Source organism: Pinus tabuliformis, chromosome 5_2 (assembly GCF_031772625.1).
Source record: "Pinus tabuliformis cultivar Carrire ecotype Pingquan chromosome 5_2, CPIR1, whole genome shotgun sequence".
NCBI classification, from domain to species: Eukaryota; Viridiplantae; Streptophyta; class Pinopsida; order Pinales; family Pinaceae; genus Pinus; species Pinus tabuliformis.
The window spans coordinates 551,925,656-551,943,257 of NC_142306.1; positions in this window are offsets into that span (position 1 = coordinate 551,925,656).

Genomic DNA, 17,602 nt, shown 5'->3' on the forward strand with positions numbered 1-17,602 from the left:
ATCTTTTCTCATTACTTTTAATGTAAATATTTTTAATTTTTAAATATAATATTTTTAAATATTCAAACATAATAGAATCTTTCAATATTATTTCATTATCTTATAATGTAAATAACTTTTTACTTTAAATGTGGTATTGTGAGGTATTGAAACTAAATTTTATAAGTGATACATAAATTTTTCTCTCATATATTATATTATTATTATTATTATTTTTTTTTTTTTAAATTTGATTGTATTGTTTTCAAAAATTACATTACATTATTGATGGTCATTGTTTAAAAGATATTGGTTTCATTTTACATAGTGGAAACCAAATTTATTGGTTGTTATATAATAGTTATGAGATTTGCCAAAGACCAAAAATAACAACAAAAGATACCATGCAGATGGAAAGGAATTTACTACCCAAATAACAAGGAGTAATAATCATATGAGGAATCTGATGATGTAACAAGAACTCAGTTCTTCACACTCATACCAGGATGAATAACAAGAGCGAACTCACATTGAATATGTTTTTCTATATGAGCTACTCTAGCTTCCAACATGTCTTGAGAAACCTGCATTTTCCATTGATTTCATTGAATGCGATTGAGGAAGGATATGATTTCATTCATGTCCTCGTGATTTTCCTTTAGTACTTGTCCCAACAAATTTTTAACATACTAGTGGAGTGTAATATCATGCATATATTAGTTTCTCCTCCCCATGGTGTGGCTAGGGTCAGGGAGCCAATTGGTGACCTCATCCAATAATTCTGTATTTTAATATTCCTATCTTTCTTGGTGAACTTGTCTCTCAAGTTGTTGGATTTCCTCTTGTGTGTTATGGGAGGTTGCAGAGTGGTAGGTAGTTTCCGCTTTCTAAGCCAACATCTTAGCTTCACACTAGCCATGTTAATCACAACCTCCCACCCCATGGTGGCCACACATGCGTTGATGCGAAATTTAACTTCCCGTGAACAAAGAAGCAACACAATACCATAAAAACATGATAAAAAATACTATCTAATAGCACCGCAAATGTCCCTTAAACCAGAGCTTGTCCTGGCCAGAAAGTAGAAATGTTGATTTAATCAATTGTGTCCCCCAAAAAATGTCTACAAACTAGAGAACGAAATTCCACCAAAATAAATAGACACTTGGACTATAAAGAACCCTAGAAAATGGAGATGCAACACAAAACCCCAAATTACAAAACCACTGGCTTCCCAAATGCCATGCAGACCATAGCTCTTCAGAGGAAGAGAATGGAAGCATAAAACTAGTACATTTATCTCTCCTAAAAGTTTCCACAGACTAGAGATCAAACTCCCATAAAAAATTGACAAAAAACTAGACCACACGAAGGTGAAAGATAGGAAGAAAACAATCTGGGCAGCGTGAAAAGATTAGGTCCAACCAAACTTAGGAGAGAAGCTAGATCTTTAGGAAATAAATATCATGGGATCAAACCAAACTCCTTACCTAGTGAATAAACTACCATTTTACCCAAACCTAGCTAGGGGCAATCCTAATCCAAAGAAATGGACACATGCAGATGAAGAATAAATAATAACCAAAAGAAACTTCAGAGAGGAGTGAGCACTGAGCCAATATGAACCTAATCGTATGTAAACACCTCATTAAAGCCTCACCCGTCATGTAGAGGAACCAAATTGTTTCCTGGAGCCAAATCCAACGTAGATAATGATGCATGCTCAACCACCTTAATGAAATGTCCTCTATCTCCATCCTCCCTCAATCAAGTTCTATCCAAATTCACAGAAACAATATGTTTGACTTAAATACCAGTGTGTCTATTTAAGTGTTTCTAAAAATATTATTCTTTCTTCGTATAATTGGCCTCACTTTCCAAAGGTGATGAATTCACAAGGGAATGTAAAGATCCCTCTAGCCGCGAGGGAAGAGGAGTCTTTGGGCATAAGAGCCCTCTTCTCTGAAATTCCTCTACGTGGAAATTGTCTAGAATTCTAACCTCCATGTGTTTGATAGCATGAAGATTGCATGTGTGGTGCATGTGGGGTGAAAAGGCACACCATCCCATCCTTTAATTATCTCCCGAGTCAGTGGGGTGGCAATGGTCCCCCCAATTCATCTCGCTCCTATGCATGCACCCCCATCGGGAATGTTTTATTCATTACTTTCAAAACTTAAGAATTATGTTATAAAATTTAAATAATATTTTAAACTTTGGCCCATGTTGTTCATGGTTGACCATGATTAACCATGTTGACCATGAAGACAGTTATTGAACACAGTTTGACCATATTTGACCTTAGTTGACCATGGTTGCCTAGGTTGTCATCAATTGACTATACTTTACCATGGATGACCATGATCTATTATTTTTTTCCATGGTTAACCAAGGGTCAATCATGGTTCACAATGGTTTTGTTCATCACATTGTGATGTGTAGTTGTGATTTGGATTATCATATCGAGACATCATTTGTTATTCATCACTTTGTGACATTGTATGTTTGTCACATTACGATGATATCTACTCTTTGTCACATTGAGACATTGTTTGTTGGTCATCACGTTGTGACGTCAATTGTCCATGATATTAAAACGTCATTTATTGTTTGTGACATTATTGCATCATATATTCTTCATCACACTATGACATCATTTTTTTCCCAAGTGTGTCATTGTTTGTTTTCCCATGTTTAGTGTTGCTATCCAGATTTGACTATGTTCTTCATGGTTAGCCATAGTTAGCTATAGTTAACCATGTTGACCATTATTGAACATGTTTTGACCATGGTTGACCTTGATTGAGCATGGTTGGGCATCTTGACCATGTTGTCCAAGGTTGTCCCTATTATATACAGATGATTATGCTTGACCATGAATGACCATGGTTAACCATGTTTTTCTAATTGCAAGTTATTTGTTGATAATCACATTGTGACATCATTTGTTGTCCATGACATTGTGACATAATTTATTGTTTGTCACACTGTAAAATTGATTTTGTTTGTCATGCCGTGGCATCATTTTTGTTTGTTAGTGTTTACTTATAGATGATTGCGGATGCCCAAGGTTGACCATAATACCCTAGTTCACTTTGGTTAAAAATGGTTGACGACCACACCCATGTTGACTATGGTTGATTCTAGTTGAAGATACACCCTATGTCCCTATCTCCCTACATCTTTCAAGACTGAGCAACATCAATAATGTTGCAATGAAGGTTATGTTCATGACATAATGATATTGATGAAGGATTATGTTCATGACATTTCAACATTAACGAAGGGTCATGTTAGATTCAAAATAGCATGACATTTATCCTTGTAAGGTTTTGTCAAAACATTTTGCTCATTAATGGTTATTTCACAATACCATGTTCCTCAAGAGTTTTGTTAGTTTGTATAGTGATGCAAGGGCATTGTAAAATCTAGAATGACGAGAGGTCAAAATGCTTATTACGAGCAGTTGATTCCTCAATGCATGGATTTGTTAGGATATGGTTTCATTAGTGATTACCATGTAATCAATAAATTCAGTATATTGTTGTGGTTTTTGTGATTCGAAGTCCATTTGATCCTATTATTTTGGATATGGAACAAATCCTTTTATTGTAATAGTGTTTCATTAATAAAATAAAAATAGATACACCTACATTAGAGGAGGAGTAGTGTGTGGTGTGAAAATTCTCGTGGAAATTGTGAGTTTGTCCCATTCTTTGTAATCGTTTTTTGTATCATAATTTTTATGTTGTCAGAATTGCAGGAAATGAGGTTTTTTCAGGACTATCCTATGAAACCAAACACACAGTTCACTTTCGTAATAACTTTCGCAAATTTCATTATGAGGAATTTTGAAGGAAGGTATTGAAATTAGCTACAAGAAATTCTTGTGTTTGGACTCTAATCATGGTTATGCAATCATTTTATGGTTTGTGGGGGAATTTGCATTTGGTTGCAAGACCCACTTTGAATGCAATCAAGATCATGAACGAAGAAATCGAGCTTGGAGTCAATATTGCACTTTACCCAGAATTGATTGGAATACTTGCATAGAAGGTAGGACCCTATCACATCACAATACTTCTGAGGAAGCTGTAATTGATTCCACTAGAGATTCAATTGTTAGAGAGATGAGTTGCATTGAAAATTACCAAGTGGAAGGTATGAAGGTAAGGAAACCCATCGAAAGTAGGGATTAAGTGTTCAATTGATCCATCACAAAGAGCTAATGGAAAGTGCAACGAAAATTGACATGCAACGAAACTTGACATCACATAGACACCGTGAATCAAAAGAAGTTGTGGAAGTCTAAGTTTCCATCATGATAGAGGAGACACAATATGCAATCGACTCTGGTAGTAGATCAAACCCCTGGAAGGTGGATACATTGTTATATAAAAGGAAGATTCAGACTATTGAAAGCTATGAACATCGATTGCAATTGAGGAATATGTTGGATTGAATCGAGGATAAAAAAAAATGAGCATAGAGTCTGAATGTGCGGAAAGAAGGGAAATCTGAGTTGGAGGACAAGTGCATCTTCAACAAATTTAGTGCGATGAAAATGGTAACTGAAGCGTGAAGAGTGAAACTACATAAAATAAAAGAGGTATGCTCTCCCTCAAGTGGTATCAGAGTAGTTCTCGTATCTGCTCTAGGAATGAAGATGGCTCATCAAATTGGGTGTGGAAGAGGTAAAAAAATTGTAGCAAATTCTGAATTGATGCAATAAAATGCCGAGCTGAGACAAAATATGCAGCAACTTGAAGCTAGAATGACAACCATGGAAGCTGGAGTTAAAAGGGATCCTGAAGCTGGTGATGTAAGTAATGAAGAAAAAGAAGAAAAAGAAGCCCTAGGAGTAGAAGCAACAATCAAACCAGTAAAAGAAAGGATTTTGAGGACGGTTTTGGGATCTATCACAAGGCCCAAGCCATAGATTTCAAATTATATCGATAGCATGAATCTAGAAGAGCACATTGACTAAATCACAGAGATGGAAAAATTCTTTGAGTATGAAGAAATGGACGAAGATAAGAGAGTCAAGTTCATTGTTACAAAGCTAAATTGACATGCGACCTTATTGTGGGATAGCGTGTAGACTGAGAGGAGGAGACAAAACAAGAAAAAGATAAAGAGATGGGATAGGATGGTTGTGAAACTCAAAGGTAATTTTTTACCAAAAGATTATCAACTTAATTTACTTAGACAAATGCAATACCTTTGATAGAGAAGGATGACTGTGAAAGAATACACAAAGGAATTTTATAAAATAAATGTTAGATCTGGTTTTGTAGAAGGAGCTGTAGAAAAGACAACCAAGTCTATCAATATCCTAAGGCTAGATATTCAAGATGAGATCAGTTTGCTTTCACCAAAAAAAATAGAGGAAGCATACCATTTAGCATTGAAAGCTAAGGAGAAGCTAGCAAGGAAGTAATGACAGAGGATAAAGTGCTAGTAGAGGGAGAGGAAAACAATCTAGTAAAGGGAGAAGCACAACAAAAAAAGGAGAAGCAAGTGACACAAGCACTCCATGATAGCAAGAGGGAAATTATATAGGTCAGAGATCCTTTTGCAGGGGATGAGGAAGAGGAAGAGGAAGAGAGATCCATTTCTACAGGTGTGGAAAAGTGGGACACATGGTGCGTGAGTGTCCCGAAAATTGAGAGGTAGGCCAAAGAAATGTTGTTGCTGCTCCAATAGAGGAAGGGGAACCAAACATGTAGGAAGTATAGAATGTGTCAGACACAATAGAGTCTCTAATGCTAAAGAAGCTATTGTTGAAATAGGAAAAATAAGTTGTTGAACCTGCACAAAGAAAGGCCTTATACAGGATTGTTTTCAAATTTCAAGGAAAATGTTGCAAGGTGGTGATATATAGTGGTAGCATGGATAATCTAGCTTCCATGGAAGTGGTGGAAAATTTGAAGCACTACTACATTTGGGTGGAAATTCTGACGATGAAATCCAATGGAATGGCTAAAATCGGAAAAAGTGTCGGAAGTTAAATGATTTTTTTGTTTTTTGTTTTTTTTTTCCTAAATTCCTGACTACCATCAAATATCCAATGACAAATATTTATCGGTCAAATATTCGATGGAATGTCCTATCCCATCGATTATTGGATACTTTCCTATAATCCCTCCTGTCATCGAATAACCGACGGTAGTTCTTTTACTATCGGATATCCAATGTTATATCCATTATGAAAATGTGTTGTCAAATTACCTACAAATGGTAAATAACCAGTGCATAATGTTCAATTCCACCATTAATGGTTTTTTTCACTGAAAACGTCTAATATGGGACTGCTTTTGATCATCTTGACTAATTAAAATAAATATAACATTAATATTGTGTGTGTGTGTAGAGGCCTTAATATCATATAACTTTGACATAGTTGCTATATATATTAGTTGTGATTGTTTTGAAAGGTTGTAGGCTTATTTTGAGGTTAATTTTTGAACAAAATCATCACTGAAATTTTGGTGACAAAAAATGTCACATAACATTCCTCAAGGAGACCAAGGATATGTGGGATTGGCATCGAGGGATTTTGAGGATGGAAAATGTTATTTCCCTTGTAGAAATTACAAGGGCTTGAGGCCAAGGAGAATTCTAATAAAATCAGTTAAAAACCATTATAGAGACTATGGACACGCTGAAGGTGGACATGAATATCATCCATTTGTAAGTTATTTATTATATGTCTTTGTATTGTAGATTATTTTTGTAAATGTTTATATGTATATTGTATTTTAGATTGTATGTCTTTGTATTGTAAATTGTATTATATTTCTATTGTAAATGTATTTTATAATATTCTTTTGGGAGGTGTTTGAACTATGTTGTCATCTTGATGTGGACTATAAATATTATTTCATTATTTTTGTTAGGGTCGTTTAAGGGGTTGATCGAGTTAGGGGTTAATTAATTTATGGGCTTAGGGATAAGGGGTTATTGTTTAAGGATTTAGGGTTTAGGGGTTAAGAGCTTAGGGGTTAAGGGTTTAAGGGCTTAGGGGAAAGGGGTTAACGTATGAGGGGGTTAATGTATATTTTTTAGGGGGTTAATTTAGACCTAGAGGATTTAGAGGTTATTCATGGGTTTTTATGGAGAATTATTGATAAGTTTTTAAAGTATATTATGCAAAATATAACATTACAATGATGAATGAAAAATAAGATTAATATGATTTTTATTATGGTCATGACTATATATCTTAGAAAGTGTCTCACTTCCTACATGTCAATAAAAGTAACATCTTTCTTAGATTTTTTCAACATATTATTAAATATTTTGATAAATTGCACAAGCATCATCATTGATTTGTTGCCTTTGTTTCTTGGTATCACCTAAGTTGTCTTTCTCTTTGTCTTTTTTTTTCCTTATATATTATATTTGTAAACTATTGTTATATAGATGTTTCAATATTTTCTATATATACTAATATTAATTTATTGATTGTAATTGTATAGTATCAACCCCCTAGGGCATTTCTCGACGAGGAAGAGGTGGTTGTAGTACAAGCACCTATTCAAGAACATGGAGCGATTAATATTGAGGATCAAACTAATGATCCTATGGAAGAAGATAATGATGTTGATAATATAGTTGAAGAAGATGTGACAAATAGATTGATCCAGGATACATTTAATTATGTTGGAATGGATGATGATGAAAACTAATATGATGACCATGCTTTTGATTTTACCTGTACTTGAGATGGAAACTAAACCTCTTTATGAAGGCTCAGGAACATCTCCTCTCTTCTCTATTGTTGCTGGTCAACTTAAAGGTGGTGAATGGTTTGTCAAAAACATGTGTGACACAACTCCTAAGTTATGTAATAAATTTTGTGACATTTAGTACTATATACATGATAAAGATTTTTTTTTTTTGTTGTTTTTAGTGCTAGTACGCCGATCTGCGCCATTTCTTTAATTTGTAACATTTGTATGCAATATGTATGATTAATATTGTTTATTACATTAACAAATACTATTTTTTATGTTGTATATTATTAGGTGAATTTCTATTACCATCGTCAAATGTTTTACCTCTATCGAGATTTACATGTCGTTATGAAAGATACTGGAATGGAGTATCACGCTACTCATGCATGCCCTAATGATGATATTATCTATTATAAAGAACATGCATTGAAAGACAAATTCCCAAAATATGATGAGAGTAGATATCAAACCGATAAAGTAAAAAAAAAGGTGCCTCGCAAGGTTCTTCATTATATTCCCATAATTCCACGTCTGTGAAAATTGTTCAGGTGAAAAAGTGTAGCAAAACTTATGGATTACCATGCAAGGAATAGAAGTGAAGATGGTGTTCTTCAAATGCCTGCAGATGGATCTGCATTTAGGAATATAGAGGAAAAGTGGCCAGAGTTTAAAAGAGAACCTCGTAATCTTAGGCTTTCATTAGCAGTTGACGGTGTCAATCCATTTGGAGAGGCAAAATCTACTTACTCAATGTGGCCTATTTTTGTTATCAACAATAACATTCCTTTGTGGAAGTCAATAAAGAGGGAGCACATAATGTTGAAAATGATTTTTCTAGGTATTAATTTGTTTAGAATAATTTTTTTTAGCACAATAACATCTCATTTTTCTTGTTTGTTTCATAATTATGTCCTATATTTTTTTGTTAATTTACTCATATATGTTCAATTATGCCTTATAATTATGTCTTATAATTTTTTTTATTTACTCACATATACAATAATTATGTATTGTATGTTCAATCAATTAGGTAAGTACCAGGTCAAAGATATGAATGTATATATCGAGCCTCTTATCGATGAGTTAGTGGAGTTATGGAACGATGTCACTATGTATGATATCTCTAGACCAATAGTTGCACAAAGGGAATTTGAATTCCATGCAATGCTTGTATGGAAAATTCATGATGCCCCAAGGCTAACACATTTTTGTGGTATGTTATAATGTTACCCTGCACTTTAATAATGTTTAATTTTATGAAGTTAATTTCAAGTATGTTTTTTAAACAGTTCGACCTTCATTGTACATACTTAAAATAATTGATATAAAAATGATTCCATCTCTTGCAGGTCTTCAAACAAAGGGTAAATAAGACCATGGAGAATGACACCTCGTGCATGGAATTTGCAATATAATATATTCTCTCAAGGTATGGATCAAATTGTCTATGTATCAATATACATTATATGATTGGATTATTTTATCTTTTTTAATGGGATTTTCTTCACTGTACTAATTGACAGGTTATATTATTATTATAACATATTTATCTATGATTCACATTATAGGTCATGAAGGCATTAATAACAGGGCACTTCCATGAGTAATGAATAGTTATCCTGAGCAATTCAATAGACTACCCTGCTATGAGCGCCTAGAAATTGTTTATTTTTTTGATACAATGCACATTGGGAATAATGTAATGGAGATCTTATGGCGAATATTAGATGGAAGGAGCAATAAAGAAAAAATTGTCAAGATTTTTAATGACAGTAAGGAGGATGACCATGCATTTCAAAGTGTGATTCATTCAAATAGTGATGGAGATGGCCAAAATATAAGCACTCTTCCATGGTTATTAATAGAGAAGCAAAGCAAGCATGTTAAAGAAGTTATTGAAAAAATTGAATTTCCAACTGGATTTTCTTCAAACATAAAGAATATCCTAACAAAGAAAGGTGAATTAGGTGGGGTAAAAACTCATGATTGGCATACATTCATTAAGGTAACTATTTTGGTATATATATGTTTTATACATTAGTGAAACAACTTGTTAATTAGTGTTTTTTTTTTTCTACTAATTTGGGAAAAATAATGATCGATCATTATTTTTGTTTCAATATGTTCTACCTTTATCTCTCCTAGAAAACTTTGACAACAATGTCAAGCAAGTTATATATTATCTTGACAAATACACGAGTTAAGTGGAGATTTATGTGCAAAGTGTAATTTGTTCAATAAGTTGTTGTGTCACATATTTTTCACTGCATGTGTTTTGCTTGTTATCATGCACTACATAATCCTTTTTTTTTTAAACCTGTGATTTGCTTGCTTCATTTGTGTATGGTCGTAATCTAAAGAAATCGATAAAGAAGATATAAAGTATTGGAGAAAACAAATTCCTCCTCTAATGTGTGAAATGAAAAAGTATCTACCTTCGAATTTTTTCAATGCACAAGTACACTACCTCATACACCAAGTCGAGGAGATTGAAAAGTGTCGACATGTACACACAAGATCAATGTGGATGGTTGAGAGGCACTTGAAATCACTGGAGACTTTTGTCAGACAAGGAGCACGTCCTGAGGGTTCTATGGTAGAGGGATATATGTTATATCAAACCATGGCTTATATTTATCAATATAGTGATGAAATAGGAAAAAGTATTAATGTATTGGATCACATTTGGGATGTCAACTCCGCGGGAAATTTTGAAGGGGAGAACCTATTGGGGAAAGGTAGAATGAGAAAAGTGAGATGTAAGTAGATAAGGGAAATTTATAGCACATTTGAATTATTTGCTTTTATGTATATCGTACTTATTTTTTTGAGTCTTCCTACATAATCCATTATTATGAAGGTTTAACATGGTAACTAATATAATATATGTGAATTGTTTTATTTTAATATAGCCGCTTGAGAGTGGGATGCAATACATTTATACATTGTGAACAATATAGATTGGATGAAGGTAGATATTGAACAATGAAAACAAGCTAATAATGGTAGGTTATCATGGTATGGTGCGTCTTCATTGGTCAAATAAGCTCATCGTGGTGGAGATGCCAACATTACATAGAGGGAAATTGATTTAGCATACGGTTTAAAATATTATCAGGCAAGCATATTCACCCATACTAAGTTTTTTTTCAATTATATTGATGCAACATATGGCGTGTTTTTTTTATTAATTTTCAAATTTTGCAAGTATAAATATGCATCCTTATCAATTGACAATGCATTTTTTATGTGTTTGATGTATTGCAATTGAAACACCATAACAAAATGTTGTGCAATGGCCATAAAATTCACATCAAAAGAGTGGATGAAAAGATGGAAACTTCTGATAGTGGGATAACTATAGTATTTCAATTTATCAATGTTTTCTCTAGAGGTGATAGACATCCAGAACTCTCTAAGAATCGATACTATGGGTATCTGTATGATATACTTGAGTGTGACTTTGAATCCTTCAAAATATTTTTGTTTGATGTCAAATGGTTTAGGCTACGAATCCATGAATGTGACCCTGATAGAACTATTATTGAGCATGCTAATGGATTTACCATGGTTGATACAAGGAATCTTGAGCCAGGATCAGAGCGATATGTTCTTCCAAGCCAATGTGAACATGTATTTTATGTAGACATTCTAGGTAAAGTGGGTTAGTCATATGTTGTTAGATATGATCCCAGAGGAAGGATCATAAAGTATAATGTAGTGAAAGAAGATGAAATTGAAGAAGAAGATGATGTAGAGGAGAAGGGGGTTCATGTAGTGTCAGATGAAGATGTCGAAGAAGTTCAAGGAATATATGTTAATCAAGACAATGTTAATTTGGATGAAATATATGATATTGACATTATGTCAGACGAAGAACTTGAAGAATTTGAACCAAATGTAGAAGAGCATGTTCCAGATGATGATATAGATGATGATGTTGATATGGTGAATCCTTTGTACATGAATTCTGAATTGGATGATACAGATGATGAGATGGATGAGGAAGAAGATTAATGATATCAAAATGTTGAAAATTACGAGGTATGTATTTATATGTTTTCAGTTGGTTTGTTCTCTTTTGTTCACCTTAAATTTTTATTTTCCTAGTTTTTATGTTTGAATGTTACTACGTTTCTTTCAAATATATTATAGTAGATAGATTGGGTATGGGGAATTGAGAGTGATGTGGGGGGGGGGGGGGGGGGGTGGGAGGGGCCATATGAGATTCCACCTTCATGTGGTTGGCCTTGTTAAGTAGAGAATATATTATTCTTGAAATGAAGAGAAGCTCATTTACATTTATACCATAATTTCCAATTTTCACTTTAATGGTTCGTTAAGTAGACATACCAGACGAGTTGGGCAATGGGTGAACCAGGAGACACGATAGTCAGGTATACATGTGAAGTGAGGTCAGCCCATGAATTCCCATGAATTGAGTTCCCGCTAGGGTGTATCACAATGATATTTAGAAAATTGACTAAATCAATGTTTGGGTGTTAAAAGTCGGTTTATAATTGATTGATTATGCAACATGGATGTACTAACAAATGATAATATTTTGTTGTAAGTGACGAACTAATGATTTGTGTTGACTAATTTGCACGACAAGGTGAACACCTGCGCCCTAGACACACCTGCACCTTATGATCTAAATTTTTTCTTTAACCTTCTTAAGATAAATCTGAGGCATAATACAGAGACATATACTCAAATTCACTGCCTACACACAATAAAATAATGAAGCTATGTCGTATATAATTTCTAGCACCAATCTACAACAGTCTTGGATTGTTAGTGTTTGGTTAAAACAGAGTTGGATTCATGATGTATCTAGGGTTTGGAGAATATAAACATTAAAGCTTCCCTTGCACAACCCTGTTGATTTTCCATTGGTCTCATTTGGAGGGGTCTTCCGTAGAGCTAAAACTAGGCTCAGAGAAGGGAGAGGAAACCAAATCTTCACAGGAAAGACTGAAGCTGACACATAAATGTTGCCATGGAGAGGACTATACTCATCAACCCTAAACCATGGCACTCCTTCTGTACTTGTGAAAAAATCACTCCTTCTATACTTGTGACAAAATCGTATTCAGCAGCAGCCCAATATGGGTTTTCTCTACAGAGGATGAAAACCCTAATGTTCGTTGAGAGCTCCATTTTCCGACCAGGATCACCCTATGATTTCATTTATATGGTTTTGTAAGCTAATTTATAAAGGAATTTTTTTTCTTTGTTTTTAAATATTTTCATAAATTTCGTATTGATTTCATATTTTTTTATTTAATATAGAAGTATCGATTTGAATTACTCCTTTTCAATAACTTGCAAACCTACACTTTTGACCTTTGGTAATAAAACACTATGGTTGATCCATATAAACTCTATCCATGTCTTCGAAAAAACATCCATTTAGTAGACTTACCACCTAAATATTTTCTTTGAAAATTGAAAAAAAAATTGCAATAAATTAAGTTGTGGATGCAAAAGTATCTTCATACTTTATACCTTATTATTTTTCCTTCTCCATGTTGTATCCCATTTTTAAAAATCAAGACTCACAAGAAAGAGATAGGAGACCTGGTTATGCATTTTTATTATGGACGACCATACATATGAATACATTTGAAAGAATATGTAAAAGCATTTGAATTGCTTTCTCATAAGGGATGTATCACCTAATTATGTTTTAATACATCATTATGACATGGATTGATTTATACTATTTTTTTCTTGAATTTATTAGAAGTCAACTTGAAATATAAACTCAAAAATTTCACCTCAACCTTGAGATTTTCTATATCTATTTCTTGTCAAATTTCAACCCTATGGCTGAAGATAAAGTATGACTTATAGTAATATATATTTCACTTATATCCAACTAGATACCTAAGGAAACCCAAGAAAATAAAAAACAAACGAGTGTACTTCAAGGGAATTTATTTTCTAACACTTAGGGCATTATTCCCAACATATAATATATATAAAATTACTTATTACAATATATTTATTATAGCCATAAATATTCCCACCTAACTTCGATATATTTTCCAAATTTGTTAACAAAATATGCTCATTATCATACTTTCTTGTGTATACTATGCTCATTATCTTAACAATGATACACAAGAATATATTTTGTTAATATACTTTCTTAATAACAAAATATACAAGAAAGTGTATTAACAAAAGTATATTCGGTGTTTGGTTTCAAAGCGGTTATTGGTCTTTCGTGATTGAGCTTATTGTTGGGTGTGGGTCTAGTTTGAAAATTTGATGAAAGGTAGCTTGCATGTTTTGATGGTTGATTGAGACACGTGGATCCAATATGAAATATTATGAGATGTGGTCCATAGAGGTGCTAAGGGTTGGTGCCTTCAGTGAGGGAGTCAAAGTTTCCTTCTAGTAGGAGCCGATAACTTGATCAGGGGGTAGTAGCTCTCTTTTAGTAGGAGCAAGAGAACAAGTGTAGGTTGTAGCCTCCTACAGGGAGGACCTTGCATGCTAGCAAGATTTTGCGCTAGTACAAAATTGTAAGAATATATATTTTTTATAATAAAAGAAGACGATAGAATGAAAATGACAGTGGTTTTCCCCCACATTGGGTTTCCACCTAAACTCCTAGTGTCCATATGCATTGATGTGCTTCTTATGTGTTATGATTTATCTTTTGTTTACTGCTCATTATTACTGCATAATGAATGACTAATGAAATAATGACGAAATGGTTAAATTAAAAAATTGATGGGAATTATGAAAATTTGGTAATCTACACATACATGTCTTTCTTTCACTAAATACACATAAAGATGTGAGTTGTATGAATAACAATAGCATACACTTCTCTGAATTTGAAATTGAAGATTAAGTGAAATAAAAATATTGATTCACCTCCCCCCCCCCCCCCCACAATATTTTTCCTAACAATTGGTATGAGAACAGGTCCCTCAGAAGGAGTTTGATTGCTTGAGAATAGATCAAGGATCATGGGAAAGAAGCATAAGAACCTGGTCACACAAAGGAAGAAGTCAATCCAGAACAAATGTGATAGTGGTAGTGATGTATCAGATGCAGTGGAAATATCAACAACCATAGATCAAGGACAAATAATACTTAACAAGGTCAGGGATTAGAAGCATACCATTTTCTGTTGATTAAGGATGAGGAATATATTGGAGATAGTGATCAAGAATCGTCAGGTATTGATTTTTTTTTAATTGTAGATGTGATGGACATTGTATGATTGATTTCCCATTTTCTTGCTCATGTAGTGATGATGATTATGAATCAACTAAGATTCCTCCTTTGGGTAGAAGTGGAGATAATAATGTTGTAGAGAAATCATATTCAAAAGATGGAGAGCAATGCAAAATACTGGCCCTAGAAACAAAGATTAAAAGGTTCGCAACTAAGAATAGAGATCATCAAAAGTTACTACAACTTTTTTATGAAAGGGAATGTGCCTACAAAGAATAAATTATCATGTTAAAGACTCAACTAGAAGAAGGAAGAAAAATGATGAAAGAATGAGGAAGCAGTATAAGGAAAGGGAAGATCAGTTTTAAAAACTATATGATGAAATCAGAAAGAAAATCAACAAGGAGGAAACGAGAAGTGAAGAAGATGCTGCAATCAAGGGGTTAACAAAGAAAACTATGACAAACCTAGTAAAGAATTAAGAAATCAACCAAATCAACAACTGAGAAAAGTGAACTTTCAAAGGAACTCATTTGCTCCCAATATTAGAAATTAAAATCAATTCTCTCCTTTGATCAATGACATTTAATGATTTATATGTCATAAATTTGGACACATTGCAACCAATTATAGAACTCGATTCACAGGAAGATCGTCAACTCCCAAGTACACAATTTTCTTCAAAAGGTATTTTTTTCATCAAATATGTTTGGTCACAAAGCTATTGATTTCAATAAGAGAAATATGAAGCAAAACCATTATGATTATCTTGTTCCCTTCTATGGTCATGTAAGGTGTTGTAAATGTAACAATTTTGGACATGTAGCAAAAGAATGCAGGAAAAAGACAATGAATTCATGCAAACAACAAGTAGACTCCCTACAAAGAAAGCAACTAGACAAGAAGGTTAATATCAAAAGACCCAAAAAAGATGGACCCACTAGCACTACTCATTGTTACACGTCATTTTGTCGTATTAGGAAAATGATCATCAAAATTGGATCTCTCGCCATCCATCCAAGTGTCATGAAGCACTCCCTTACAAGTCAACAACTTATATACCTTGAATAAAGTAGAATTTTTCGATCTCATGGTATAAAACCCTGCTCTTGATCATCTGCACAGTTTTTCTGAACAAAAACTTCACATGTGCAGTTTCTTCCACTGTAAACTACGTAGAACTGTGCTCTGTTTCTGAACAAAAACTGTGCAGTAAATCAATAAAAAGTAAAAATACAAAAGTGAGATCTAGAAGCATTGTTGGGCGAATCATTCCCATCAGAAAGCCTCGAACTCATGTTTATTTGAGCCTAAACTCATTTTTGATGGAACTAAATCCGATTCTTCAAGGAGCATTCATCCCTCTTTTAGTGGATCTCATCCTTGGATTAAGGATCTCAAAATACTTCCTTTTGGCATATTAATCAAGCCATAGGTGGGGGAATAGAGGGAGGTTGTTGAGAGTAATTTTATGCTGAGGGAATTAGGTTGGAGAGTTTATCATTCTTGGACAGGATTGAAATCAATGGGAGGAGCTTCACAACGTCAAGGCACAGGTTTTGTAGCTCCTTTATGTTTATGAAATTAATACAATCACACATTTCTTCTCACTTCATTGTTTAATGGATTAACTGATTAATTTCATGAATGATTTATGTTATTAATATTTTTCCATTGGAATGATGTTTGTTACTAGTCTCTTTGATCACTAGTTTGAATTATTGAATAATTTATGCTGCATATGCCTTTGATCCTTTGTTGTTTCCATGTGTACAAGTCTAGATTCAAGCATGGAGGAGCCGCACTGAAGCACAAAGGGGGGTCTTCATCAAGCATGTCATAATAAGGTATGAATTTCCATTTCCTACCTTGTTAGGTTATGATTCAAGAAAAGATAGATTCAGGGAAGGAATTAGCTTGATTGTCTATTTGTTTCTAGTTTTCGTCTAGGATCTAGGGAGATCGCTCTTGTCAGCAAGAGGGATTTATCTACCTAACAAATTGGTGACTCCACTGGGGAACATCCTGTTCTCTTCCATCTCCTTGTTTTTGATTCTCAAACCTTTTTTGATAGCTTTATCTGAGTCTTGACAAGTTAATGATCTTTTAGATTTTGTGATTTGTTTGGATAATTTTTTATTTTTTCTTTAAATTTCTCGACTTGCACGGTTTCTGTTTAGAAACAGAGTGAAAATCTACGCAGATTACCTTTAGCAATAGTGCGCATGCGCACTGTACTAAACTATCTACTTGTGCATACTCTTAGAAGTTTTGGAAAACATAACTTTTCCTCTCATTAAAGTCTTAAATTTTTGTTTTTTAAGGTTTCATTACACTTATCTATGTGTCCAGTCAGTCTCTCTATGTTTGATTGAGTGATGTTAAGGATTTTTCTTGAGATTTGCACATTTTCAAGGATTGAAAGGTAGGGTTTCTCAAGAAATTGTGTTTTGATGATATGTGCTTCTTGTGTTGCATTAAAAACAAGAGTCATTTTTATTTTAGTATTGAAGTTTAATCACAATTACACTTTAAGCATTGATTTCATAACATTCTTTCAAGCATTTTCATTTTAAGGATTTCATTGGGTGTTTTGAATTTGAATTTCTTTAGTCATTGCTCAAGGATTTGTCTCAGTTTCTTAACAATTTTTGCATGTTTTTTCTTTCAGTTTTGCAAAAAAA